Raw genomic sequence first — 27,606 nt, 5'->3', positions numbered from 1 at the left:
GCTGTTATTTTTGCAAAAGGAGGATCTACAAAATATTAATGTCACTTTTATGTTGAGGTGCCCATACTTTTGCACCGGTCAAATTTTGTTTAAATGCGGATTGCACATTTTCTGTTAGTACAATAAACCTCATTTCAATCTAGAAATATTACTGAGTCCATTAGTTATTAGATATATGCAACTGAAATAGTTGTTGCAAAAACCGAAATTGTTATGAAGAAAAAAGGTTAACATTAATAGGGGTGCCCAAACTTTTTCATGACTGTAACTCAATCCAAATAGAATAATACATATATTTTTGTTTTTCATTGTTTGAATTAAGAGCAGATAAGGGTAATTTAAAAAATGGGAAAAAGATATTCAAAATTGTAAAGCCTCAGTTCCAATGGTGGAGATGTTTTTGGAGTAGTTGAAATAGGCATGTTTTAAAAAAAATCAAAGTACCTTTCTTTATACAGTATGTATTGAGTATAATATATCAGGAACATTTTGCTTTGGTTTAAAGTCCTTTTTATTTTGTATCGCTGCTTTTAACAGGGGATTCTGATGAAACTCCCTCCTGTGCCATCTCTTACTTTGCCTTGTATGTAGAATAAAAAATAGTGATGAGCGAGTACTAAAAAGCTCGGGTGCTCGAAGCTCGGGCCGAGCCTCCCAAGATACTCGTGTACTCGGCCCGAGCAACGAGCCCAATGTTATCCTATGGGAGACCCGAGTATTTTTGTGAAATGACCTCCCGGCAGCATGGAGAAACCCTAAAAATGGCACAAAAGTCTCAGAAGAGTGCTCAAATGACATGGCAACAGCATGGGGAAGACCCCTTGAAGCATTTATCACTCAAAAGTCACAGCTGTGAACAATTTTGTCCGCGTTTTACGCCATTTTTACGGACTCATCAGAAAACCTTCCAAAATGACCCCAAAATGATTTTTCATGGCGGAAATGTTAAGGGCACATACCCAATAGTGAGATAGAGCTGGTGTATGTTACTTTTTGAGATCAATACATGAAAGATTTTATGTGAAAACATTGTGTGGCACTCCGATGTCCCTGAGAAGAGACGTACATGAAGGCCTCTTGAGTCTAATGTGCCCATTTTGAGGAAGTGAGTCTTTGTAGTATTTTCCTTTGCCAGGGCAGTCCTAAATTGTGAGGTTCACCAATGCCCCTGCATACAGACGTGCATGAGGGCCTGTAAACCTGAAGTGCCCATTGTAAGGAAGTGGGTGTATTATAGTATAGCCCTTAGGCAGGGCAGCCAAAAATTGGGAGGCTCCACGTTGTCCCTGGATAGAGACGTGCATGAAGGCCTGTAAACCTGAAGTGCCCATTGGAAGGAAGTGGGTGTATTATAGTATAGCCCTTAGGCAGGGCAGCCAAAAATTGGGAGGCTCCACGTTGTCCCTGGATAGATACGTGCATGAAGGCCTGTAAACCTGAAGTGCCCATTGGAAGGAAGTGGGTGTATTATAGTATAGCCATTAGGCAGGGAAGCCAAACATTGGGAGGCTCCACGTTGTCCCTGGATAGAGACGTGCATGAAGGCCTGTAAACCTGAAGTGCCCATTGGAAGGAAGTGGGTGTATTATAGTATAGCCCTTAGGCAGGGAAGCCAAACATTGGGAGGCTCCACGTTGTCCCTGGATAGAGACGTGCATGAAGGCCTGTAAACCTGAAGTGCCCATTGGAAGGAAGTGGGTGTATTATAGTATAGCCCTTAGGCAGGGCAGCCAAAAATTGGGAGGCTCCACGTTGTCCCTGGATAGAGACGTGCATGAAGGCCTGTAAACCTGAAGTGCCCATTGGAAGGAAGTGGGTGTATTATAGTATAGCCCTTAGGCAGGGCAGCCAAAAATTGAGAGGCTCCACGTTGTCCCTGGATAGAGACCTGTTAGGTTCTTAGTGCCTCCGTGCTTGCATTTAAAAACCGCACGTGTGTGCCTGTTGGTGGCAGCTTTCCGCTGCATTTGTGTGAGTTTTGCAAAAACTTGGATATAACACACAAGTCTAGTGAATACACATCAGCACAGCATTGCAAAATGCGCAAGGGCGTTGTCAACGAACAAGGAAGTGGACGTGATGGTGGTGCAGGCAGACACCGAGGTTGTGTGCAAGCTCTAATTTCGCCACAACAAAGGGCCACATCTAGTCGCTCGCACGTCCTGTCCCAAATTCTTGGGGACCGCAGCAGTACACCGCTCTTGAACCAAGACCAGTGTCAACAGGTTGTTAGTTGGATAGCGGATAATGCTTCCAGTCAGATTGGCACCACCACAAACACTCTGTCTTCCACACGGTCAAGTGTCAGTAGCCGTGATACTGCACCGCACATTTCAGAACCTGATCCTCCTTCCTACCACCAGGCCGAGTACACGTCCACGGACATTACTGATCCCACACTTGGACACTCGGAATAGCTGTTCGTTCACGTTTCCATTCACAAATTCTGGCCTCTCGCCAGCTCCTGTTGAAGTGGGCCATGACGAGATTGTATGTACAGATGCACAAATATTTGAGCAGCCACGTTCTCACGAAGTTGGCAACGTGTCTCAACAAGGGGTGGACGATGATGAGACACAATTGTCAGGAAGTCAGGAGGAGGAGCAGGGTGCGGAAGAGGAAGACGACGTGGTGGATGATCCAGTAACTGACCCAACCTGGCAGGAGGATATGCAGAGCGAGGACAGCAGTGCACAGGGGGAGGGAGGCGTAGCATCCCAACAGGCAGTAAGAAGCAGAGTGGTGGCCCCAGGCAGACGTCAGGCAACTGTTCCCCGGAACAACACGACACAAGGTGCCTGTACAAATGTTAGGTCTTCCCGAGTCTGGCTGTAATACTATTGTATGTATTGAGGATTTTGATTGCGTTAGGGCAATGACAACCAGAGACGAGTTCTTGGTGCAAGACATTTATAATATGCAACCAGCAAATATGTACATAAACGGAACAAAAACACAGTAGAACATAAATACAGGAAATACCTTCCAGGGACTGAGCGAAAGGGAATTCCCGGGACCGCGCACCGGACTCCCCCAGGGAGACCACCAACAGCAAACCCCTATACAGGGACTGTCTGGCAATCACCCCAGAAGCCCTAAATGCGCAGCAGCCGGGACACAAAAGGGCAATAGGTAAGTCGAAAAATGTCTGTACGTGATGTGAGTCCAGAGTGGTATTAAACGGAAGGAACCGGGCAGAAGTTCCGACCAAAGACGGCAAACGGAGTCCAGGTACAGCTAGATGATACCAGATGAAGTCCAGAGTCGGTGTCGGTTGTTTTCCAAGAGGATCCGAATAACAATCAGGAACCAAAAGCAGCAGGGCAGGAGCACACAGGAAGCAGTATACTCAGGCACTGGACTAAGCTTTAGGGGCGGCTTTTAAACAGATGGACAGGAAGTAGGGCAACAGAACAGAAAACTCCATGTTAACAAAGGGCAAGCTCTTTCAAAAGAAAACTGGAAAACCCGGAACTCTGACACTGGCAGTTTTTTAAGTTGGCTCCAGATGATTCTAAAAAGGCCATTTGCAACACCTGCCATGCCAGCATCAGCAGGGGTACCAAAACTAGCAGCCTGACCACCACCAGCATGATCAGGCACATGTCAGCCAAGCACCCGACTTTGTGGGAAGTACAACAGAGTCGAGGAGCAGTGCTTGCTGATGTCACTGCTACGTCTTCGCTGGTTGTGCATGCGAGCCAATCCCCTGTCCATGCTGCCTGCGAACAAGCCTCCTCCACTCCTGCACCTGCAGTTGCCTACGCAGAAAGAACACCATCATCAAGCACGTCCTTGTCCCAGCGCAACGTTCAGTTATCCATTCAGCAAACCTTTGAGCGCAGGCGCAAATACACTGCCAACACCCCACATGCCACAGTTCTAAATGCTAACATTTCGCGACTGCTTGCGCTGGAAATGTTGCCTTTTAGGCTGGTTGAGACAGAAGCATTCCGCGAACTGATGGTGGCAGCTGTCCCACGTTACTCGGTCCACAGACGCCACTATTTCTCCCTGTGTGCCGTCCCCGCATTGCATAACTAACCACGTGTCACAAAACATCACACGTGCCCTGAACAACGCTGTTTCAGCCAAAGTCCACCTAACCACAGACACGTGGACAAGTGCATGTGGGCAAGGACGCTACATCTCGTTGACGTCACACTGGGTTAATATTGTGCAAGCTGGGACCCAGTCTGAGCGAGGGACGGAACACGTCCTTCACACACCAAGTTTTGCAGGCCCTACCTCAGTCAGGGTTTCACACACACTCTACAGCTCCGGAATGTCATGCTCCTCAGCCTCCTCCTCCTCCTGCGCATCCTGATCCACTTTACCCTCCACACCAGTCCCAAGCTGGAAGTGTCGCTGGCGGAGGAGGGGACGGTGCGCTCTCCCACTGCTCGGGTCCGGCTGACGCAGCTCTACGGCTGCTGCTGCTCGTTGGCTCGAGCGATGGCCGGATCCCGGGGACTCGAGCGGCGCTACTCGCCCGTGAGTGAAAAGGGGTGGTTTGGGTTTTGGGGATATTGTCCGTGACGCCACCCACGGTTGTGGTGATTGTGTGGACACCACCGCTGCTCTGGACGGGGATCCCGGGAGCCTGTGACAGGGAGCAGCTTTGTTGTTATTTCTCCCCTCCGTGGGTAGGGGGGTTGGTTGTCCCGGGGCCTGGTGATGGGGTAGAGATGGATGACAGGCGGGTTGCGGGGCCTGATGAAGTGCATGGTCGCAGGGGCAGCGCTGTGCCGCACGGCACGGAGGTACTCACTCAGCCCAATGATGATGACACAGTTCAGGGTAAAACAAGTGGCTGGATGGACGGGTCACTCGGACGGCTGCGGTTGTTCCTCCCTGCAGGTTAGTGATGACTGTCTCTCCCTGCACCTAAGTTAAGTGTTGGTAGTGATGGTTTCCCAACGGTAACCCGCTCCCTGACCTGGATATGGGCCGGAGGAGCCCCTTTTGCCCACAGGCGCTGGCCCTGGGAGACGGTTGCCCTTGGCGGTGGCTGTGTCTCCCCTTCACGGTTGTACGGTTGCCTTCTATCTGGACTTGGCTGTTTGGAAACCCTGAGGTCCCCTTCAATAACGGATTTGGCAAATTCACGGCGACACCAAGCCTTGCCGGGATCCGAAAGTCCTCTGCCAATGGTGCTGGCTTCTCTTTGTATACCGGTCCGGTACGGCCGGGTCACCACCCGTCCACGGTCCTTACGGCAGACTCCAATCGGCCTCCACTGCAGACGGTCACCACATCCTGCCAACCTTGCTGTCCTGTCCGGGCCACACACCCGGACCAACTTCAGGCTCTTTGCTGTCACTTTTCTCCTCTCTACTACTTTCCTCCTTCCACTTCCTTAGCTTAACTCTCACTGCCTGTGTTTTCCCTCCTCCTCGGTGGGTGGAGACCAACCGCCTGGCTCCACACCCTGGTGTGGACAACAGCCCCTGGGGAAGGCAACAAGGATTTTGTGTTTTGACTATGATATGCCTGCAGGGAGTGTGGGGTGTTTAAGTGTTGTGCTCTGTGGCCCCTGGCTTGTCCAGGGCGACACAGAAGCACTGCAGCACTGCCTCGGCGAAGCGGCAACAGGCAGTGCTGAAGCTAATCTGCATAGGTGACAAACCCCACAATGCAGAAGAGGTGTGGACAGCTCTGAAACAGCAGGCAGATCACTGGCTCACAACTCTGAACCTAAAGCCAGGAAAGGTCGTGTGTGACAATGGCCGGAACCTGGTGGCGGCTTTGAGGCGAGGCCAGCTGACACATGTTCCATGCGTGGCCCATGTGCTCAACCTCGAGGTTCAGCGGTTTCTAAAGTCATACTCAGAGCTGTCTGATCTGCTGGTAAAAGTTCGCCGCCTGTCTGCACATTTTCGAAAGTCACCTACTGCTTCAGCCGGCCTTGCCGGCTTAAGACGCCGTTTGCATCTTCCGGCACACAGACTGGTGTGTGATGTCCCCACGCGTTGGAATTCAACTCTGCACATGTTGGTCAGGATATGTGAGCAGAAGAGGGCAGTTGTTGAGTACCTGCATCACCTAAGCCGTCGGGAAATGGGTCAAACTCCACACATAACACCTGAGGAGTGGAGATGGATGTCCGACCTATGCACCATCCGCCAAAACTTTGAGGACTACAACAAGATGGTGAGCGGCGATGACGACATTATTAGCGTCACCATACCGCTTCTCTGCCTTCTAAAATGGTCTCTGCTCAGAAAACAAACATGATGCATTGCAGGCGGAGCGCGATGAGTTTCAGCAAGAAACAGTAGTGGGTGTGGGTGATGAATGATAACACACAGCCCAGCCTCGTCTCATCACAACGTGCAGTGGAGGACTATGACGAGGAGGAGGATGAAGACATGGAGCAACTCTCTGGCCAAATTGAGGATATGACATGCAGTCATATCCTCGGTTCAGCGTGGCTGGCCAGAGGACAGGGTAGATGATGAGGAGGAGGAGGACAGCATGTTCAGTCATCGTGTTGGTCAGGATACTGAAGTGATGGCTGTTAAGAGTCTGGCACACATGGCTGACTTTATGGTAAGCTGCCTGTCTCGTGACCCTCGCGTTAAGAACATCTTGGCCGACAATCATTACTGGTTGGTAACACTGTTAGACCCACGCTAAAAGGAGAACTTTATGTCTCTTATTCCCGAGGCGGAGAGGTCAGGCAAAATGCAGCAGTTCCAGAAGGCCATAGTCACGGAAGTAGGCAAAGCATTCCCCTCACAAAACGCTAGCGGCATAGGTCATGAATCAGTGGACAACCGAGGCGTACAGCCGAGAGAGGCACAAGTCCAATCCGCCAGAGGTAGGGGAACAGTCTTTAAGATGTGTGACAGTTTTCTCAGCCCCTCACGTACCACAGCCCCTGAGGTGCGGGGTAGTGCCACAAGAAATCCTAAGTTTGCCCAGATGCTGAAGGAGTACCTTGCAGATCGAACAACTGTACTCCGACATTCCTCTGTGCCTTACAATTATTGGGTATCCAAGCTGGACACGTGGCATGAATTGGCTCTCTACGCCTTGGAAGGCCTGGCCTGCCCTGCTGCTAGCGTTTTGTCAGAGCGTGTTTTTAGTGCCGCAGGTGGAATCATTACAGATAAACGCACCCGCCTGTCAACTGAAAATGCTGACAAGCTGACTCTGATCAAGATGAACAAGGGTTGGATTGGGCCAGACTTCACCACACCACCAGCAAATGAGAGCGGAATTTAAAGTTTGCCATGTACCTCCACTCACCCATGGGTACACACTTCTGGACTTTGGATAATCGCTGGACTGCTCCTCCTTCTCCTCATGCGCCACCATGATGATGACCGTTACAAATTGCAATACTTAGGCCTTTGTTTCAGGTATACCCCCAGTGGTAAATTTTTTCGCCCATTCTTTGCAGAATGGACATTACAACGACAGGAGACCCGCTCCTTTGCAATGGGAACAATGTTTTGAGGCCCTCATGCACGTCTCTACCCAGGGACAACGTGGAGCCTCCCAATTTTTGGCTGCCCTGCCTAAGGGCTATACTACAATAGACCCACTTCCTTCCAATGGGCACTTCAGGTTTACAGGCCCTCATGCACGTCTCTATCCAGGGACAACGTGGAGCCTGACGCTGCCACCGACTGCCACACACGTGCTGTTTTTAAATGCAAGCACGGACGCAATAAGAACCTAACTGGTTTTTAGGAGCGACAATTACTGAGAAGTCTGACACTATCAGACACTGCTGACTGACGTGTATTATACACTAGACTTGTGCGTTATATAATAGTTTGTGCAAAACGCGCACCTGTACGCTGCCACCGACTGCCACACACGTGCTGTTTTTAAATGCAAGCACGGACGCAATAAGAACCTAACTGGTTTTTAGGAGCGACAATTACTGAGAAGTCTGACACTATCAGACACTGCTGACTGACGTGTATTATACACTAGACTTGTGCGTTATATAATATTTTGTGCAAAACGCGCACCTGTACGCTGCCACCGACTGCCACACACGTGCTGTTTTTAAATGCAAGCACGGACGCAATAAGAACCTAACTGGTTTTTAGGAGCGACAATTACTGAGAAGTCTGACACTATCAGACACTGCTGACTGACGTGTATTATACACTAGACTTGTGCGTTATATAATAGTTTGTGCAAAACGCGCACCTGTACGCTGCCACCGACTGCCACACACGTGCTGTTTTTAAATGCAAGCACGGACGCAATAAGAACCTAACTGGTTTTTAGGAGCGACAATTACTGAGAAGTCTGACACTATCAGACACTGCTGACTGACGTGTATTATACACTAGACTTGTGCGTTATATAATAGTTTGTGCAAAACGCGCACCTGTACGCTGCCACCGACTGCCACACACGTGCTGTTTTTAAATGCAAGCACGGACGCAATAAGAACCTAACTGGTTTTTAGGAGCGACAATTACTGAGAAGTCTGACACTATCAGACACTGCTGACTGACGTGTATTATACACTAGACTTGTGCGTTATATAATAGTTTGTGCAAAACGCGCACCTGTACGCTGCCACCGACTGCCACACACGTGCTGTTTTTAAATGCAAGCACGGACGCAATAAGAACCTAACTGGTTTTTAGGAGCGACAATTACTGAGAAGTCTGACACTATCTGGACTGTTTTACACTGTGTACACCAGCCCCAGATATGATGAAGGCTGGTATACGGTCACCACTACCCTGCCTGCCTGCCTGCCTGTATACTGGTACAATAGTCCTGACAAGGACTCTTCTGGTCACTAGCCTGTATTCCGACCTGGCTATACCCTGCCTGTATATAGCAACAATAGTCCTGAGAAGGACTCTGCTACTGTACTCCGACCTGGCTATACCCTGCCTGCCTGTATACAACTAGAATAGTCCTGAGAAGGACTTCTGGTCACACTGTTTGCAGCCCTGCTCCGGAACTAACTATAAAGGGCCGCAAAGCTTTCCCTGAATCAGCGACACTCTCCCTACACTCACTGTCAGAATAGCTGTGAGCAGAGCACAGCGCGCCGGCCTATATAAAGGCTCGGTGACGCTGTGCAGGCCGGCCAATCACTGCAATTCCACAACTAACAGGGCTGTGGCATTGCAGTGGTCTGCCAGCCAATCCCTGCATGAGGGCTGGCTCTCAAAAGAGCGCCAACATGCAGAAATGAAGACCACGAGTAAAGCACGAGTATCGCGAGATTACTCGGTCCCCGCCGAGCAGCCCGAGTACAGTGATACTCGTGCGAGTACCGAGTAGTGACAAGCATGCTCGCTCATCACTAATAAAAAAGCCTTCATTTACTAGAGCAGTCTCCAGTAGGTTTTTGCATCATAGATCCACACACCCCATTACTGTATGTCAGTTTATCCCTAACATGTTTCTACCTCCTCCACATGACCACTCAACAAATTATACAATGGCACTGGCAGAACAAAAGGCACTTTATAATGTTACACTTTTGCAAACATATCTGCACACCGCTGTGAACACTGGACAAAATGCTGCAGCTCCTTGTTTAAGAGTAGGAAGGAGTACCAAAAATATAAATGTATGTGATAAAATCAAAGTGAAAAGCAACTATAGCAAATTATCAATCTTTACACTTCATAAAGGATATTCTATAAAAGATGAAAAGCAGACAAGAACCATTGATAGTTCTAACAATCCCAGTTATGTGCAATAAAGGAACTACAAGCAATTGTAAAGCCCCAAACATTTTTAACCGTTATGTAAGATCGTACATAGAAATTATGGGACCCCATAGCAAAAGTCTGATGTGGGTCCCCTCCTAGAGGCATATGTGACGCCCTGGCAAAACCAGGTAGTCACAGAGGTTGAACAAATCTCTCAGGTACAAATCTCCACCCTCCTTGGCTTACCAACACAAAAACCCACACCCAGGTGCACAACACCAGCCAGTAAAGCCTAGTCACCCCCTCATGACAATAGGGACACACCATTGGGCGGGACCAGGCGGATGGGAACACCCACCTAGGGGTCTTGAGTTGTCAGGGGAGGGAATAAGACAGTTGAAGCAGGAGAACAGTGCGGACAGTCAACAGTAGAGGAGTAGGACTGTGAAGTGCAGTGGAGTCAGGGGTTGGGACCCCTGGACTACCGGATTAGGTGGTAGATGGCAAGCAGGACCACAGGCGACGGAGATCCGGTCGCGGGAGACATAAAGTGGACCAGGGCAGGGTTGTAGCCTGCTGGTGCCGACAGCGGGAATCCGGTCCGGAGGCCGTGCACAGTCGGGGTACCTGGACCCTAGGGCGAGGAAGGTGGCAGCCCCCTTGTCAATTGACCAGTCGGGGACAAGGTTTCAGGCCTTGTTCTACAGAAGAAAAAACAAAAAGCCAGCACCAAATGTGCACTATAGCACTAAACATTCCAAACTGTACTTATTATAAAAAATGTTTTGAGATTTTTGGCAAAAAATTGCAATTTCTTGAGCTGCTTCGCCACGTCACGGCAAATCTCATTTGAAGCAGTCCTACACTAAAATATTTTTATAAAATGTGCCATACGGCCTCACATATGAATAGTAGAACTGCTCTTAGCAGCACTCACCTGGTCTATTTCAATCCCGTACCCATGACTGAGTCATGGCTGTGGGCGGGACAGGTCCAAGCAAATGCTGCATGAAGTAAATAGCCTGTGGACAAAGCCTGATGACTTAATGTGAACAGTCACCAACCGCCAAAATCCAGACAGATGGAATACATCCCAAATTGGGGTGCATAGCAAGGTGGAGGTCAACCACCGACCAATTTAATGAAGAAAAAACAAAAAGCCAGCACCAAATGTGCACTATAGCACTAAACATTCCAAACTGTACTTATTATAAAAAATGTTTTGAGATTTTTGGCAAAAAATTGCAATTTCTTGAGCTGCTTCGCCACGTCACGGCAAATCTCATTTGAAGCAGTCCTACACTAAAATATTTTTATAAAATGTGCCATACGGCCTCACATATGAATAGTAGAACTGCTCTTAGCAGCACTCACCTGGTCTATTTCAATCCCGTACCCATGACTGAGTCATGGCTGTGGGCGGGACAGGTCCAAGCAAATGCTGCATGAAGTAAATAGCCTGTGGACAAAGCCTGATGACTTAATGTGAACAGTCACCAACCGCCAAAATCCAGACAGATGGAATACATCCCAAATTGGGGTGCATAGCAAGGTGGAGGTCAACCACCGACCAATTCAATGAAGAAAAAACAAAAAGCCAGCACCAAATGTGCACTATAGCACTAAACATTCCAAACTGTACTTATAAAAAATGTTTTGAGATTTTTGGCAAAAAATTGCAATTTCTTGAGCTGCTTCGCCACGTCACGGCAAATCTCATTTGAAGCAGTCCTACACTAAAATATTTTTATAAAATGTGCCATACGGCCTCACATATGAATAGTAGAACTGCTCTTAGCAGCACTCACCTGGTCTATTTCAATCCCGTACCCATGACTGAGTCATGGCTGTGGGCGGGACAGGTCCAAGCAAATGCTGCATGAAGTAAATAGCCTGTGGACAAAGCCTGATGACTTAATGTGAACAGTCACCAACCGCCAAAATCCAGACAGATGGAATACATCCCAAATTGGGGTGCATAGCAAGGTGGAGGTCAACCACCGACCAATTCAATGAAGAAAAAACAAAAAGCCAGCACCAAATGTGCACTATAGCACTAAACATTCCAAACTGTACTTATTATAAAAAATGTTTTGAGATTTTTGGCAAAAAATTGCAATTTCTTGAGCTGCTTCGCCACGTCACGGCAAATCTCATTTGAAGCAGTCCTACACTAAAATATTTTTATAAAATGTGCCATACGGCCTCACATATGAATAGTAGAACTGCTCTTAGCAGCACTCACCTGGTCTATTTCAATCCCGTACCCATGACTGAGTCATGGCTGTGGGCGGGACAGGTCCAAGCAAATGCTGCATGAAGTAAATAGCCTGTGGACAAAGCCTGATGACTTAATGTGAACAGTCACCAACCGCCAAAATCCAGACAGATGGAATACATCCCAAATTGGGGTGCATAGCAAGGTGGAGGTCAACCACCGACCAATTCAATGAAGAAAAAACAAAAAGCCAGCACCAAATGTGCACTATAGCACTAAACATTCCAAACTGTACTTATTATAAAAAATGTTTTGAGATTTTTGGCAAAAAATTGCAATTTCTTGAGCTGCTTCGCCACGTCACGGCAAATCTCATTTGAAGCAGTCCTACACTAAAATATTTTTATAAAATGTGCCATACGGCCTCACATATGAATAGTAGAACTGCTCTTAGCAGCACTCACCTGGTCTATTTCAATCCCGTACCCATGACTGAGTCATGGCTGTGGGCGGGACAGGTCCAAGCAAATGCTGCATGAAGTAAATAGCCTGTGGACAAAGCCTGATGACTTAATGTGAACAGTCACCAACCGCCAAAATCCAGACAGATGGAATACATCCCAAATTGGGGTGCATAGCAAGGTGGAGGTCAACCACCGACCAATTCAATGAAGAAAAAACAAAAAGCCAGCACCAAATGTGCACTATAGCACTAAACATTCCAAACTGTACTTATTATAAAAAATGTTTTGAGATTTTTGGCAAAAAATTGCAATTTCTTGAGCTGCTTCGCCACGTCACGGCAAATCTCATTTGAAGCAGTCCTACACTAAAATATTTTTATAAAATGTGCCATACGGCCTCACATATGAATAGTAGAACTGCTCTTAGCAGCACTCACCTGGTCTATTTCAATCCCGTACCCATGACTGAGTCATGGCTGTGGGCGGGACAGGTCCAAGCAAATGCTGCATGAAGTAAATAGCCTGTGGACAAAGCCTGATGACTTAATGTGAACAGTCACCAACCGCCAAAATCCAGACAGATGGAATACATCCCAAATTGGGGTGCATAGCAAGGTGGAGGTCAACCACCGACCAATTCAATGAAGAAAAAACAAAAAGCCAGCACCAAATGTGCACTATAGCACTAAACATTCCAAACTGTACTTATTATAAAAAATGTTTTGAGATTTTTGGCAAAAAATTGCAATTTCTTGAGCTGCTTCGCCACGTCACGGCAAATCTCATTTGAAGCAGTCCTACACTAAAATATTTTTATAAAATGTGCCATACGGCCTCACATATGAATAGTAGAACTGCTCTTAGCAGCACTCACCTGGTCTATTTCAATCCCGTACCCATGACTGAGTCATGGCTGTGGGTGGGACAGGTCCAAGCAAATGCTGCATGAAGTAAATAGCCTGTGGACAAAGCCTGATGACTTAATGTGAACAGTCACCAACCGCCAAAATCCAGACAGATGGAATACATCCCAAATTGGGGTGCATAGCAAGGTGGAGGTCAACCACCGACCAATTCAATGAAGAAAAAACAAAAAGCCAGCACCAAATGTGCACTATAGCACTAAACATTCCAAACTGTACTTATTATAAAAAATGTTTTGAGATTTTTGGCAAAAAATTGCAATTTCTTGAGCTGCTTCGCCACGTCACGGCAAATCTCATTTGAAGCAGTCCTACACTAAAATATTTTTATAAAATGTGCCATACGGCCTCACATATGAATAGTAGAACTGCTCTTAGCAGCACTCACCTGGTCTATTTCAATCCCGTACCCATGACTGAGTCATGGCTGTGGGTGGGACAGGTCCAAGCAAATGCTGCATGAAGTAAATAGCCTGTGGACAAAGCCTGATGACTTAATGTGAACAGTCACCAACCGCCAAAATCCAGACAGATGGAATACATCCCAAATTGGGGTGCATAGCAAGGTGGAGGTCAACCACCGACCAATTCAATGAAGAAAAAACAAAAAGCCAGCACCAAATGTGCACTATAGCACTAAACATTCCAAACTGTACTTATTATAAAAAAATGTTTTGAGATTTTTGGCAAAAAATTGCAATTTCTTGAGCTGCTTCGCCACGTCACGGCAAATCTCATTTGAAGCAGTCCTACACTAAAATATTTTTATAAAATGTGCCATACGGCCTCACATATGAATAGTAGAACTGCTCTTAGCAGCACTCACCTGGTCTATTTCAATCCCGTACCCATGACTGAGTCATGGCTGTGGGCGGGACAGGTCCAAGCAAATGCTGCATGAAGTAAATAGCCTGTGGACAAAGCCTGATGACTTAATGTGAACAGTCACCAACCGCCAAAATCCAGACAGATGGAATACATCCCAAATTGGGGTGCATAGCAAGGTGGAGGTCAACCACCGACCAATTCAATGAAGAAAAAACAAAAAGCCAGCACCAAATGTGCACTATAGCACTAAACATTCCAAACTGTACTTATTATAAAAAATGTTTTGAGATTTTTGGCAAAAAATTGCAATTTCTTGAGCTGCTTCGCCACGTCACGGCAAATCTCATTTGAAGCAGTCCTACACTAAAATATTTTTATAAAATGTGCCATACGGCCTCACATATGAATAGTAGAACTGCTCTTAGCAGCACTCACCTGGTCTATTTCAATCCCGTACCCATGACTGAGTCATGGCTGTGGGCGGGACAGGTCCAAGCAAATGCTGCATGAAGTAAATAGCCTGTGGACAAAGCCTGATGACTTAATGTGAACAGTCACCAACCGCCAAAATCCAGACAGATGGAATACATCCCAAATTGGGGTGCATAGCAAGGTGGAGGTCAACCACCGACCAATTCAATGAAGAAAAAACAAAAAGCCAGCACCAAATGTGCACTATAGCACTAAACATTCCAAACTGTACTTATTATAAAAAATGTTTTGAGATTTTTGGCAAAAAATTGCAATTTCTTGAGCTGCTTCGCCACGTCACGGCAAATCTCATTTGAAGCAGTCCTACACTAAAATATTTTTATAAAATGTGCCATACGGCCTCACATATGAATAGTAGAACTGCTCTTAGCAGCACTCACCTGGTCTATTTCAATCCCGTACCCATGACTGAGTCATGGCTGTGGGCGGGACAGGTCCAAGCAAATGCTGCATGAAGTAAATAGCCTGTGGACAAAGCCTGATGACTTAATGTGAACAGTCACCAACCGCCAAAATCCAGACAGATGGAATACATCCCAAATTGGGGTGCATAGCAAGGTGGAGGTCAACCACCGACCAATTCAATGAATAAAAAACAAAAAGCCAGCACCAAATGTGCACTATAGCACTAAACATTCCAAACTGTACTTATTATAAAAAATGTTTTGAGACTTTTGGCAAAAAATTGCAATTTCTTGAGCTGCTTCGCCACGTCACCAGGTGAGTGCTGCTAAGAGCAGTTCTACTATTCATATGTGAGGCCGTATGGCACATTTTATAAAAATATTTTAGTGTAGGACTGCTTCAAATGAGATTTGCCGTGACGTGGCGAAGCAGCTCAAGAAATTGCAATTTTTTGCCAAAAATCTCAAAATTTTTTTTATAATAAGTACAGTTTGGAATGTTTAGTGCTGTAGTGCACATTTGGTGCTGGCTTTTTGTTTTTTCTTCATTGAATTGGTCGGTGGTTGACCTCCACCTTGCTATGCACCCCAATTTGGGATGTATTCCATCTGTCTGGATTTTGGCGGTTGGTGACTGTTCACATTAAGTCATCAGGCTTTGTCCACAGGCTATTTACTTCATGCAGCATTTGCTTGGACCTGTCCCGCCCACAGCCATGACTCAGTCATGGGTACGGGATTGAAATAGACCAGGTGAGTGCTGCTAAGAGCAGTTCTACTATTCATATGTGAGGCCGTATGGCACATTTTATAAAAATATTTTAGTGTAGGACTGCTTCAAATGAGATTTGCCGTGACGTGGCGAAGCAGCTCAAGAAATTGCAATTTTTTGCCAAAAATCTCAAAATTTTTTTTATAATAAGTACAGTTTGGAATGTTTAGTGCTGTAGTGCACATTTGGTGCTGGCTTTTTGTTTTTTCTTCATTGAATTGGTCGGTGGTTGACCTCCACCTTGCTATGCACCCCAATTTGGGATGTATTCCATCTGTCTGGATTTTGGCGGTTGGTGACTGTTCACATTAAGTCATCAGGCTTTGTCCACAGGCTATTTACTTCATGCAGCATTTGCTTGGACCTGTCCCGCCCACAGCCATGACTCAGTCATGGGTACGGGATTGAAATAGACCAGGTGAGTGCTGCTAAGAGCAGTTCTACTATTCATATGTGAGGCCGTATGGCACATTTTATAAAAATATTTTAGTGTAGGACTGCTTCAAATGAGATTTGCCATGACGTGGCGAAGCAGCTCAAGAAATTGCAATTTTTTGCCAAAAATCTCAAAAAATTTTTTATAATAAGTACAGTTTGGAATGTTTAGTGCTGTAGTGCACATTTGGTGCTGGCTTTTTGTTTTTTCTTCATTGAATTGGTCGGTGGTTGACCTCCACCTTGCTATGCACCCCAATTTGGGATGTATTCCATCTGTCTGGATTTTGGCGGTTGGTGACTGTTCATATTAAGTCATCAGGCTTTGTCCACAGGCTATTTACTTCATGCAGCATTTGCTTGGACCTCTCCCGCCCACAGCCATGACTCAGTCATGGGTACGGGATTGAAATAGACCAGGTGAGTGCTGCTAAGAGCAGTTCTACTATTCATATGTGAGGCCGTATGGCACATTTTATAAAAATATTTTAGTGTAGGACTGCTTCAAATGAGATTTGCCGTGACGTGGCGAAGCAGCTCAAGAAATTGCAATTTTTTGCCAAAAATCTCAAAATTTTTTTTATAATAAGTACAGTTTGGAATGTTTAGTGCTGTAGTGCACATTTGGTGCTGGCTTTTTGTTTTGTTTTTTCTTGTTCTACAGAAGCCCAGAGAGCGAAATAGAAGCCCAATGCGGTGGATAGGGTGTCCGTCAGAATCCACAGAGATCCCAAGGGTCAGATTTCGCGGGCTACAGCTCCCAACACACAGAGTACCGGGAGTGGACTTCCCAGTTCCAAGTGGAGCTGTCCCAGTGAAGACACAAACATTGAGTACAGGAGGAAGGGACCCCTGTTTGCTACACCCGGGTGTGGGACCCGAATACATCTGCCGGAGGCGACCGGTCACTGGCAATTTGGTTTACCAGTGGACTTTGTGTGCAATTCTTTGGAACTGTGAGTACACCAACCATCCCTGGTCCAACCCTGCATGACCCTCTCTGCAATCACCAACCCCGTTCACCTGGGCCCTGGGACTACAGCTTCCCTACCCGTGTAGTGGATTCCATCCTGCTGCCCCGCTCTATCAGCCCTGGGTGTCCCATCATCAGGTAGCGGCTGTGCTACCCACTCTCACCGTAACGCATGGGTGGCGTCATTGACAAATCAATCCCCTGTAAATTCCCCCTTCCTACGGATGTGAGGACGGACGGCTGTACGAGCCCGGATTCCGGCTACCACGCCAGCCACAGTTACGAACCGGGATCCGAGCAGCCCCTGCAGCGGTCCGGCCCCCGTCCGCAACACATATACATCACATGAGGAGCTTGCTTCATATACATTACTGGAGAGGCTGGGGGCATACACATCACTGGAAATGTTGGGGTTATATACATCACAGGAGACACTGGGGCCACGGACATCAATGGGGAGCATGGACATTACTGGAGGGCATGGACATCACTTTGCAGAGTACTAGGGAGACACGGACATCACTGGGGACATGGACATTGCTGGAGAGCATGGACATCACTGGTGGAGCATGGAAATCACTAGGGGGAATGTACCGCCCCGTTCTCGGCTGCAGCCGAGCCGCTCGGGTCCGGGCTCGTTTGGTGGGTGACTCGAGCGCCTCCAGGCCTGGGGGTCACGTCGCTCTGCAAGGGGATGCTGGCGATCTCGATGGGGGTGGTTAGGTAGATGTGTTTAAGTTTGTGACGCCACCCACGGGACGTGGTGAAGGTGTAGACACCACCGCTGCAGTTACGGGGGCACCCGGGGGAGATGATAGTGCAGCAAGATGTTAACCCCTCCTCAGTGGGCAGGGATGGTGGCCCCGAGACCCGCTTGGGGAGATTGGCAATTGGGCGGTGCAGGGTGGTGTGCGGCCGGATGGCACTGTTGTACTCACGATTACTGACACATACGTCTCTGATGAACAAAGTTGATGGTGGTTGGTGCCAGCAGACGGCTGCGTCTTGTCCCCCCACCCGGGTTGGTGGTCCTGGCCTTCTTCCTGCACCTTGTTATGTTCGTGTAGACTGCCTGTGCCTTAGCAGCGGGAGTCCGCTCCCCGGATGTGTATGTACCGGTGGAGTCCGTTTGCCCGCAGGCACTGGCCCGTGGGATCTCTCTGCCTGTGCGTTGGCTTTCTATCCCCCTCGATGGGCTATTGCCTTCTTTCAGGTCTTGGGATGGGAAAGGACCTAAGGTCTAGACCTCAATCACTGAATTCGACGTGGTCCAGTGGCTTCTGGGCCTCATTCTGGGTCTGAGTACCCCCCTTGTGCTCCGGTTTCCTGTCGGTTCCCCGGTTCGGTACCGGCGGGCCACTGCCCTGTCCCGGTCCCTTACGGTTCCACCTGGCCGTCTTCCCGGCTCCTTCAGGCCAGGCCACCGCCTGCCTCCTAGCCAAGGTACCAAGGCTACCACCCTGACACCTGTCAGTTTCCGCTGCAGACCTGTCACCACAGGCCTGCTGCACACTCCTCCACTTGACTACTCACTGACCACTAACAACTGACTGCCCTACAGTTTCCTGCCTCAGGCCCTCTGGACTCCTCGGTGGGCGTGGCCAACCACCTGGCTCCACCCCCTGGTGTGACCATCAAGCTCTGAGGGAGGTGACTAGGGTTTAATGTGGTTGGCTGCTGTTACCTTTTTAGGGGGACGGGTGTTATGCAAGGGCTTACCTGTGACTACCTGGCTCGTCCAGGGCGTCACAGGAGCAGACAGTGCTGGGGGCATAGACAGTGCTAGGAGCATGCAGAGTGCTGGGAGGTACAGACAGCGCAGTTGGCACAGACAGACCTAGGAGCATGGACAGAGTTGGGTTCACAGACAGAGCTGGGGGTATTGTCGGCACTGGGGAACAGACAGAACAGGGATGGCACATAGCACTGGGGGGTGGAAAGAACTGAGGGGGTGGAACACAGCACAAGGGGGGCGTCACACAGCCTCGGAAGGCATGTACAGCACTGGGGATGGAGACGCTGCTGCTCCTCTTCTACTGTGGGATGGGAGTGCATCACGCTCTAACTCCGCCCACAAAGTATGTCCTCAGCATACTGGCACTGGCTAGCGTGACAACCTAATGGTATGTGCGCGAAGTGTTCAGTAGTGAACGTTGTGTGCGCTTCCTCGCTACTTATGTGGGGTTTCAAAGGGCCAGCAGCTGGGAAGACATAGCTGCCGGCCCAAGCACTGTGGTTCCCTGGTGATCTACCCGGGGGATGCAGAAAAGACAATCGTGGGCCTCATATGGTCCGTGGGCCGGAGGTTCCCCGCCCCTGTCTTAAGCGGGCTTTACACGCTACGAGATCGCTACAGCGATCTCGTTGGGGTCACGGATTTTGTGACGCACATCTGGCCGCTGTAGCGATCTCGTTGTGTGTGACTCCTAGGATAGATTTTGGATCGTTGCAAAAACGTCCAAAATCGCTCTTCGTTGACATGGGGGTCCATTCTCAAATATCGCTGCTGTCGCGTGAGCAAAGTTGATCCTCGTCCCTACGGCAGCACACATCGCTACGTGTGACACCGCAGGAACGAGGAACCTCTCCTTACCTGCCACACGCCAGCAATGAGGAAGGAAGGAGGTGGGCGGGATGTTCATCCCGCTCATCTCCGCCCCTCCGCTTTAATTGGCCGGCCGCTTAGTGACGTCGCGGTGACGTCGTTGTGATGCCGAACGTCCCTCCCCCTTGAGGAAGGGATTGTTCGGCAGTCATAGCGACGCCGCCGACCAGGTAAGTACGTGTGACGCTGCCGTAGCGATAATGTTCGCTGCGGCAGCGATCACCAAATATCGGCATAAAGATAGGGGCGGGTGCTATCACGCTCGCCATCGCTAGCATCGGCTAGCGATGTCGCAGCGTTTAAAGCCTGCTTTAGACTCACTGTCTTGTTAAATATTAGTGAAGCAAGATTGGAGGATGGCTGATGTAGTTTATTTCAAAAGGATAAGAAGATGAATCCAGGTATCTACCATGCCGAAAGTTTACCATCAGTGGTGTTACATTTTTTTGAAGACATTATCAGAAATGATCTGCAAACGTTTATAGCAGAGTACAATATAACAACCAGTATGGTTTTTAGTAAAGTGAAGTCATGCTTAACCAACAAGATGGATTTCTATGAAGAAGTAAGTGCAAATCTGGATGTTGGTCTTTGATAGTATGATAAATACACATAGGTAAAAAAGAGTTTACTGTCACAAAATTTCTGTGGAACTCAAATATATGTATATTTATATATTATGAGATGATCACCGGACACATCTTGGATAGGAGATATGTATCGCAGACGCGGTTATAATCAGTGATGTAAGCCTGGAAGCAAGCTCCAGCATGTGTAGTACTTAGGGTGAGCATACCCTGGTTTACGAGTAGTTAAAGAGATGGGTGGGACTGGCTGATCATATATCCCCACATGGGGCATGGTATGGTGAATATAAGGAAGTTCAGATGTATCAATAGGTATGTGTGTGTGTGTGTGTGTGTGTGTGTGTGTGTGTGTGTGTGTGTGTGTGTGTGTGTGTGTGTGTGTGTGTGTGTGTGTGTGTGTGTGTGTGTGTAGGTAGGTAAGAAGGCCTCCGGTGTGAAATCTTTATTCTGGGACCTATGTACCAGAGTATTACCAAAATGCTAATGTTTTGACTGTTTAACTGGTGTTGCCTACACTGAAAGGCTGTTTACTTTCTGTGTTTGCGGCATGCTTTATGGAGACTTAATAAACAGTCTGGACATTTATTAAAATCGCCTCCCATGCTTAGCTCAAATGACACTGATTAAATGGAAAAATGGAAGTATTGAATGAAAATACTTGGAATTATAGATCAGGAGATATTCTGAATGGAGAAGTAGATCTAAAGAGGGCTTTGCACGCAACAACATCGCTAACGAGATGTCGTTGGGGTCACGAAATTCGTGACCCACTTTGTCATGAACAGCCAAGGGAGTCACTCAGATATCCCGCAGCTGTTCGCTGGTTGTCACAAACACGACTACTCTCTAGCGCCCCTCTTGTCTGCAGGCCACTTTTGGTACTGCAGGACAAAGCATAAGATGAGGCCGCTGAGCTGATAATGCAAAATATTGGAGGTCTCACAGCAAGGGTAAATGTATATATCACCGATTCCCGCTAATGGAATATATATATATACCTCAGTACCCTCAATGATAGCACTCCAATAATTCTATGCAATAACAATTACGCTGCCACCACCCAGCTTTTTCGGGATAGCTGGGGACCCGTTTCAGATAGCATAAGGCCCTTCGGGTTTTTGGATTCGTATATAAAGCATGAGGAAAGAAACTATTACATTTTATATATTTAATCCGAAAATAGGCAGTGTTTAAAAAATATACAAGAATTTACAAAAGGGAACAATACAAATTACAGTATAGACAGTTACATAAAAATAAAAAGCATAAACATGAAACTTACTAAACTTGTGCCATAGAAGCAACGTCTGAAGTTATGGAGGGGGGGACTCCAAGAGAAGAAGATGTAAAGAGACAGCCAGCATCACCCTCTCTGATGCCCTCCAACTGACTGACACCCCCCAGAAAGGAGCTGTCTCTCTTATGCCTTAGCTAACCCCCCTTTCTCTGTGACATCATTTTACAGTCTCTTGTGGGCTGTGCTGAGATTGTCATGAAGCTTCTTAATTCTAGGTTTTTTCATATCTTTGCCCCTGGGTCACACAGTTGAAAGATATTAGTGTCATATTTTCTATCTCGATTTTACATTTACATAGATACCAAACACAACGCCTCTAGCACGATTTTACTGGCCAATACTAATTTGTCATGATACTGGCGATCTCCCCATCAAGCGAGACGGTGTGCTGGGTTCAGCACGACACAGGGATTCTGGCAATATGTTTTTCATTTTTCTGGCATTAACGTAGCTCTTAAAAACTGCTTTGGAAGTTTTCCCTCCAACAGCACAAAGGATTGTCTTTCTCTGCATTTTATTTTTCTGTAGATCTACCATCACCCATGTCGTAAATACCTTAAGCTTTCAGGCCGATCAGATAATCGTCATGACGATCTGTGGCTGATGGTGGAAAGGAGGGGGGTGAAGACCCTTCAACAGTTTTACATGACACCTCCCCCTTTTTGAGGTAGCATGGGAGATTGATTTGCCAATCGTCTCCCAAGCCTACCTCGCTGGCATCCCCCTGCCGGGACAGCCCGTCAGCGTTGCCATGCTCAACACCCTTTCTGTGTTGAATGGTAAAATCATACTGCTGTAGTGCCAAGCTCCACCGCAGTAGCTTACCATTGTCGCCGGCCACCCGGTGTAGCCAGCTGAGAGGGTTGTGGTCTGTTACTATGGTGAAGTTGCGTCCATATAGGTAGGGCTGCAGTTTCCGCAGGGCCCACACTATAGCGAGGCACTCCTTCTCCACAGTGGCGTAGGCCACTTCCCGGGATAACAGCTTGCGGCTGAGATACACCACCAGATGCTCTTCTCCCTCTCCATTTACCTGGCTGAGTACTGCACCCAGGCCAAATGCACTGGCATCTGTCTGGACTATGAACCGTCGGGTGAAGTCTGGGGCTTGTAGGATTGGGGAATTGGCGAGGGCAGCTTTCCGTGCTCTGAAGGACCGTTCACAGTCATCTGTCCAGGTGACTACTTGTGGTAGCTTCTTTTTGGTGAGGTCCGTCAACGTCTTATCAAGAGCACTATAGTTAGGAACGAACTTCCTATAGTACCCTGCCGTACCCAAGAAGGACATAACCTGCTTCTTTGACTTGGGGGTAGGCCAGGAGGTGATGGCATCAACCTTCCCTGGCTCTGGTTTCAGGGTCCCGCCACCCACTCGGTATCCAAGGTACTGTACCTCCATCATGCCGATCTGACACTTCCCTGGCTTTATAGTCAGACCAGCGCTTTCGATCTGCCTGAGCACCTGCTCCAGGTGCCCCAGGTGTTCCACCCAAGTGGGACTTAAGATGGCAATGTCATCCAGGTAAGCGACTGCAAACCTTCCTAGTCCCTCAAGCAGCTGGTCGATCAATCGCTGGAAAGTGGCAGGAGCATTTCTCATGCCAAAGGGCATGACGAGGGATTCGTACAGCCTGAATGGGGTGATGAAGGCGGACCTTTCTTGTGCTTCCTTGGACATAGGAATCTGCCAGTACCCTCAACTCAGGTCCATGATTGTCAGGTACCGGGCCCCGGCTAAGCAATCCAGTAGCTCATCGATGCGTGGCATTGGGTACGCATCGGGTGCTGTGATTGCATTTAGCCTCCTGTAGTCCACACAAAACCGGGTCGTTCGGTCCTTTTTTGGAACCAAAACTACAGGCGAGGCCCATGCACTTTTGGACCCCTGGATCACCCCCAGGACTAGCATTTCATCGATCTCCCTTTTATGTCCTTTTGTACCTCTAGGGAGACACGGTATGGGGGTTGACAGACTGGGGAATGACTCCCTGTGTGGTGGGTGGCTAGGGATGTCTTCCCTGGGACATTCGTGAAGGTCATCAGGTAGGGCCAGAATACCTCCTGCAGCTGGGACCGTTGGTCCATGGATAGCTGTGGGTTGAATGCCAACTCCTCGATAGACCCTCCATTCCGGGCCGAGGCGAGTAAGTCCACCAAGACTTCACTTTCGCCTTCCTCGGGAAGGCTACACACAAGAAGGGCGAAGGCTTCCCTGTCATGATGAGCTTTCATCATGTTGACATGGAAGACCTTTTGTCTCTTCCGGGCATGGTCCATGGTAACCACGTAGTTTACGTCATTGAGGCGCTGATGTACAAGGTATGGACCCTCCCAGGCCGCCTGAAGCTTGTTTTGGGTCATTGGGACTAGGACCCACACCTTCAGACCCACTTCGTACACCCGCTCTCGAGCTTGTTGGTCGTATCATCGCTTCTGGCTGGCCTGGGCTTGCACCATATTCTCGTGCACCAGCCGTGTCATTGACTGCATTTTGTCATGGAGCCAAATGACATACTCCACAACGGACACTTCTGGGGGGTTCAGTTCCTCTTCCCAGGATTCCCTTACCAGACCAAGAGGCCCCCGGACTCGTCTGCCATACAGGAGCTTGAAGGGGGAAAACCCCGTTGAGGCCTGTGGTACCTCTCTATAGGCAAACAGCAGGTGTGAGAGATACCTCTCCCAGTCGCGTCCATGTGACTCAACCAGCATCTTAAGCATCTGCTTAAGGGTACCATTAAATCGCTCACACAAACCATTGGTCTGTGGGTGATAGGCGCTTGATACCAGATGCTGCACCTGCATTTTCTCACAGAGAGCCTCCATTAGACGAGACATGAACTGAGTCCCCTGGTCGGTAAGCATCTCTCTGGGAAATCCTACTCGGGAGAATATGGCCAGGAGGGCATCTGCCACCTTATCTGCCCTAACTGAGGACAGAGCCACTGCCTCCGGATACCGGGTAGCAAAGTCTACCACAGTAAGGATGAAACGTTTTCCAGAGCTGCTGGGGACAGCCAGAGGCCCGACGATGTCCACAACGACCCTCTGGAAAGGCTCCTCTATCACCGGCAAAGAGATCAGGGGAGCTTTGGGAGCAGGCCCTGACTTTCCCACTGTTTGACATGTGATACAGGAGCGGCAGTAATTGGCAACATCTGTCCCCATTTTGGGCCAATAGAAGTGGTGAGACAGCCGGGCCTTGGTTTTGCTGACCCCCAAGTGTCTGGTGAGTGGGATCTCATGGGCAATCCGCAGCAACTCACTCCTAAAGTGGTGAGGCGCCACCAGCTGTCTTTCCTTCAGCCACTCCTGTTGAGGGTTACAGGGAACAGTCTCCCGGTACAACCTCCCCTGATCCCAGAATACCCTTTCCTTATCGGTCTCGTAGGAGGGCTTCTCTGTGAGGTCCCTTAACGTCTCTAGACTGGCATCGGTTCGTAGAGCCACCTGGAACTCTTGGCTAGAGACAGCCAAAAGTGATGTTAAGGTTCCAACCTCACCGGGACCCTCTGGGACCTGCTCTGGGTCCGTAACCAGTTCCGTTATCCCTCTGGGTGAAGAGGTGTCAGAAGGCAAGGTTTTATTTGTGTTCTGGGCACTCTGACTGCGGATGACAGCACCGATGAAGGCTGTCTCCCCTGGGGATAACTCTTTCCCATCAACCTGACCGGTTCTGGGTGCTACTTGCTCCTTGTCCCGTAGTACCTTAGGAGCAGTGCCACCGGCTGTGTCACTGTCCGCTGTGACACTGCTCAGCTGCATTTGACCACTTTCCTCGTGGTTCTCATGTCTGCCTCCATCTCTGTCAGCACAGACACTTACTACCTTGGGGTCGTCCTCAGCGACGTCACCCTGCAGCGAGGCATGGCTGAGTTCCCCTGTACAAACCTCCACTTTATTACCATGCACAACATTTGTAATCACATTCTGGGTATCCGCATTCGGGTCACATGACTTATCAACAACATTTGCATCACATGATTTAACAACATTTGAATCACATGACTTATCAACATTTGTATCACATAACCTATTGGATTCGGGAGGATCATCAGGGAGAAATTGTGCAACCAATCGCCCCAGATCAGTCCCCAATAAAACATTGGTTGGTAGATGTTCGGACACCCCCACTTCCCTCCGCCCTCTCCCAGCACCCCAGTCGAGGGAAACCCGGGCCATTGGGAAGGATTGGCAAACACCCCCAGCCACAGTGACAGTCAGGAGTTTTCCCGGGATAACGTTTTCAGGAAGCACCAGTTCGGGGCGGACCAGTGTTCGGTCGGCCCCAGTGTCCTTGAGCCCCACAGTGGGGGTTCCACCCACGGTGACGGAGTGTAGGTTTTCGCAGGTCCTACGACCCGCCTCCCCCACCAAAAGGACAGTTGCAGTAGGCCCTTGGGCCTTGGATGTGGGGTTCCTCTTCTGCCTCTCTGGGCAAGCGGAGCTGAGGTGTCCAGGCTGGTTGCAAGAAAAACACCTGCGAGTGTCAGAGGTGGGCCGGGCACTGGTGGATGACACAGAACCTACGGGAGGTCGGCTGGTAGAGGCAGGGGTGGTCGTAGTTGTCATCTTACCCCCTTTCCAGCTGGCGGTGGATGGCTTCCGCACCCCCGATGCATGGTTGGCCTCATAGGTGTCGGCAATCTGGGCTGCTTTTGAGGCCTCCTTGGGCTCTCGGTCCATAACAAACTGTCGAACCTCCACAGGACAGACATGTAGGAGTTGGTCCTTCACTATGAGGTCCCTTAGCCCCTCAAAGGTTGTAACGGACAGTCCTTGGATCCACTGGTCAAAGCTGGTCTGGAGCCCACCCTCAAAATCACTGTAGTTGTCATGAGGTCCGCGCTGGAGGGTCCGGAATTTTTTTCGGTACACCTCTGGAGTCAGCTGATACTTCTGTATTAGGGCCTGCTTTATGGCACCATAGTCTCCACTCTGCTCTTGAGGGAGACTGGCAAACGCGTCCTGGGCCTTGCCTCGCAGCCCTGGGGTTAAGTATCATGCCCATTGTGCTGAGGGCAACTGGTACTGCAAGCAAGTCTTTTCAAATCCCCTCAGAAAGGTGTCCAAGTCCCCATCCTTTTCCATCATAGGAAAGTACTCCGGTCGGGGCTTAAAGCTGCTGGCATTATTGGACTCACCATTCAGTGAGGAAGATGTCTGCTGCTGGGCTCGTAGGACCTTCAACTCATGGTCTCTCTGGGCTTGGCGCTCTCGCTCGGCTCTCTCAGCCTCCCGCTCGGCTCTCTCAGCCTGGGCCTGGTGCTCAGCTCTCTCAGCCTGGGCCTGGCGCTCAGCAACTCACGCTCTGCTTGGCGTTCTTTTAGCACAAACTGTAGCCGCATTTGAGGGTCACATTCTCCCAGCTGCTGCAGAATCATCGGCAAGTAAGAATCCATTCCACTCCGGGAGCTGGGGTTGTTGCCAGACCCCCCGGAATCAGACAGTTCTGCAGACTGTCCTGGAGCTAGGCCTGTGTCAAGGTCTCCTGATGCTTTGCTGGTCCCATGCTCTTGGGCCATATCGTGCTGGTCTTTGAGATCATCCTCCACCAAGGCACAGATTAGCATCTCTTTGGTCTTGTTGGATCCATCGGGGCCTCGCTCCTCACACATTTGGAACAGCACAACTTCCTCATGCTTCTTATAAGCAGCTGCCATTTTAGCGGTCACTTTCCAAATAAAAGATAGGATAGAAAAACAAGAGAGAAGGGAGGGGGTAACTGCTACATGTACAGTATTGTTCCAGGTATATTTAAACACTGAGTTCAATCCTCAAAACTTTTGCAAGCTTTTAGTGAAAGGGATGATTGCTCAAACCAGATCACTAATGCTCTAGATATCCCACCGCTTGCCACCAATTTGTCATGAACAGCCAAGGGAGTTGCTCAGATATCCTGCAGCTGTTCGCTGGTTGTCACAAACACAACTACTCTCTAGTGCCCCCCTTGTCTGC

At 48.8% G+C, this 27,606-nt stretch overlaps 1 pseudogene; it reads right to left on the bottom strand.

Moving 5' to 3' along the window:
• LOC142243846 (uncharacterized) overlaps positions 1-27,311 on the bottom strand; it is a 29,571-nt pseudogene extending 2,260 nt beyond the window's left edge.
• Between the last annotated feature and the right edge of the window lie 295 nt (positions 27,312-27,606).

This window comes from Anomaloglossus baeobatrachus, chromosome 6 (assembly GCF_048569485.1).
Source record: "Anomaloglossus baeobatrachus isolate aAnoBae1 chromosome 6, aAnoBae1.hap1, whole genome shotgun sequence".
Lineage (NCBI taxonomy): Eukaryota > Metazoa > Chordata > Amphibia > Anura > Aromobatidae > Anomaloglossus > Anomaloglossus baeobatrachus.
The sequence above is the reverse complement of the archived record's forward strand: the minus strand, read 5'-3'. Positions and strand labels throughout refer to the sequence as shown.